Below are 3407 nucleotides of genomic sequence, written 5' to 3'. Positions count from 1 at the left end.
TATCGAGCGCATTTTGGTGTCTCATTACGCGAAGTTTCAGATTCCTGTATTTGGTTGCAAGTGGGTTGAAAATAATAGTGGGATACGAATGGATAAGTCAGGATGTTTGCAAGTGGATCTCAATAGGGTAGGGTACAAAGATGAGCCTTTCATTCTAGCCTCTCAAGCTAAACAAGTGTTCTATGTCAATGATCTGACAAGTACGAAATGGTCTATAGTGCTTTTATCTAACAAAATAGTTGATGAAAACATTGAAGATCAAGGTGATATTGGTGTTAGCATTGAATCTTGTACAAGAAACGATCAAAATGAGAATGAATCTTGTACTAGAAATGATCATAATGAGGGTATTTGGATCAATCCAACCGTCCGCGTTGTTAAGAGACGCGTAGAACACAATCCTACAAAGAAAAGAAATAGACGTTAGTGATAAAGGTAATAGTATACATATTCCAACTAGTTTGCTTTATTCAATTTGTACCGATTGTTTTATTCAATAGTATACTTATTCAATTTTGGTGCATATTCTCGTTTTGTACATAACTTTTGAACCATGTATCCGTTTGTCGACTTCTTTACATGTAACTATACTATTTTGACGATTCCGGAGCTGCTCATGCACTTATCTTTACATTTCGGGACTGTTTTTTATCGGTTTTGCTTCTGCCCGTAATCAAAAGTCGGGCTTAGGGTCTGAATTTCGGAAAACCGACTTTATTTTTGAGTCCGTGGGGACGTTTTACCATAGCCATGTAAATTTCGTTCAATTTTGACAACTTTCTTTTTTGACGCTTATTTTGATTTCACCGATTTTGTTTCCAATTTACTTGTACATGCATGGTTTGACTTCCATTTGACTTGTATAGATTGTTAGCTTATTAATAGTGTACTAATGTGCTTTAGTTTGTTTGATACAGGTTCAATAGCTCCAGATAGAGATGCTCCACCTGAAAACTCACAAGAAAACTCACAAGAAAGAGTTGCTCAAGAAAGAGATGCTCCGGATACAAATGCTCCACCTGATACTGAAGCAAAAGAAGTTGCACGAGGCATCACCATTATGAAGGGAATCATTCGACATAGAGACCAAGGATTAGTATACCATTTGGAATGGAATTCTGAAAACCAACCAATTGGTCCTAATTCTGCAAAGTTGACAAGCTATATTGGTACACTTGTTCGTATGCATATTCCAGTCTCCGTAGCTAAATGGAATCTGAAAAGCGAAGAATTGGATGCGAAAAAAAAAGCGATTTGGGACAAGCTTCAGGTATATATCATATATGGTTGTTGTTATTATCTTGACGATAAATTGTTTAAATTACTTATACTAACACACTATGCGTATGTTTTTTTGCAGAGGACTTTTGACATACCAGATGAGCGTAGACGCTACATACTTAGTTTGGCCGGAAAAAGATATAGAGGGTGGAAAGCTTTTTTGACAAACACCTATCTTAAGGATAAAGATGGAAACTTTCTTGAAGAGGCACTGGGACGGCCAAAAAATTATGAGATCTTCATTGATGAAAAATATTGGGTTGAGTTTGTAAATCAAAGAGATGAAGATTTTTGGAAAAGGAGTGTCACAAATAGTGCGAGAGCATCAAAACCCGCGTATCCATACAAAAAAAGGCGTTTGGAATATGCACGCTTAGAGGATAAAATTGTAAGTAAATAGAAATGCGTTTTAATTAATTGTCTAAATGTGTTTTATTTGACGATTTTATCATTTGTGTCAATGCATAGTTAGAGGAGACTAAAAGTGAGGAAACCTCACTTGCTGTACATGTGTTGTGGAAGGAAGCTCGTGTGGGCAAGAATCAAGCTGTCGATCCCGATGTTCAGAGAGTTTATACTGAATGTGTAAGTATAATACTGTGTCTTTAATTAAATCAAATGTTTTTTAATATATAAATGATTTTTTATCTCCACTAATAATTATTGAAATGTAAATGAATTACAGGAGACCTTGTCGCAATCGGTGTCCACCGGTGAGGACCAGGATGATAGGAGCGTACTTAGTAGAGCACTAGATGCTCCTGAGTATCCCAGTCGGGTGAGGGGTAAGGGTCATGGTGTGACTCCAACCTCTTTTTACAAGCATCCTAGGAGAAGAAATCCTACCAATCAAGAAGTGTTGCAAAAATTGCAGGAATTGCAAGCACAAGTCTCCGAATTGCAAAGAGATAGAGATATGTATATGAGAGAAAAGTGCAATACTGCATCGGTGAAAGAAACTAGTGATAAAGCTAGTTTCAACTGTCAAAGAAAACTTCCCGAGGTAATTATAAATTTCTTTTCCTTAAAAATTGTTCTATTTTATTAACGATAATGACTTTATATTTACTATTGGTTTAGGGCATTTCTTCTTGCCAACTATACTTATCATCACCGAATTATCGCCTAGTTGGCAAGGGAAAAGTGCACAACACTGTGGGAGATTTACTTCGCCATAGACCGCTCCCGGATGGATACCTGAAAGTATCAGTTGATGTTGTATTAGATCATGATGCGGTGCTACCGGTACCTGACATGGTCTCAGAGACAACATTGATGCGAGATATGCAATAGGGTCATTTGTTGCATGGCCCTCGGAGCTCATTATCATTGGTGATGAGGTATATTGAAAACCATTATGAATCATTTAGTTTTCGAATGTCAATTCTGCACCGTTACGTTACTTATTTTTTACATTTTAATTTTAGACTGCTCCCACAAAACCTGCAATTAAGGGCAAAGGGATTTTACAGGAGGAGGAGTCTGTTGCATCACTAAAAGAGGTAAATTTAAGGTGTTAATATATAATTTGAATCTAAAACTGCATGATTTTATATTTTATTGATCATTATATGATTTTTAGGCATCTGCTCGGGGGTCACAACAAGTGACAAAGGACGTTCGTAGCGTACCACCTAAGGGTCCTCCGAAGCAAGCGGGAAAAAAAGGTGGTGCTTTTGGCCTTGATACCGGACGACGCTCGGAACACTTGTTGATATGTCCGATTTGAAGGAAGGTGCTCTCCGTCAAATCAATATGGAGGAAGGTATCTTTGGTGTGGAATTCATGTCACATATTGCAATAGATGACTTGGAAGAGATTTTTACGCAAGAACAACTAGGCGTCGCTAATATGCACTCGTACATCCGGTAATATTCACTCATCCGATATATTATTTAATTAGTCGAACAATTTATTTACACATTATGTTTATTATGTTTTTCACTCATCCGGTAATATACACTAATATGCACTCATACATCCGGTTATTCACTCATCCGCTAATATGTTTATAATGTTTTTATTTAAGGTTGTTGCATGACAGACTGTTGCGCGGGACTACATTGTCAAACAGATTCCGTTTCGTGTCTTCCGCCCATTGCAGCGGAATGAAAATTGCTTCGGAA

Source organism: Vicia villosa, linkage group LG3, assembly GCF_029867415.1.
Source record: "Vicia villosa cultivar HV-30 ecotype Madison, WI linkage group LG3, Vvil1.0, whole genome shotgun sequence".
Classification (NCBI taxonomy): Eukaryota; Viridiplantae; Streptophyta; class Magnoliopsida; order Fabales; family Fabaceae; genus Vicia; species Vicia villosa.
The sequence above is the reverse complement of the archived record's forward strand: the minus strand, read 5'-3'. Positions refer to the sequence as shown.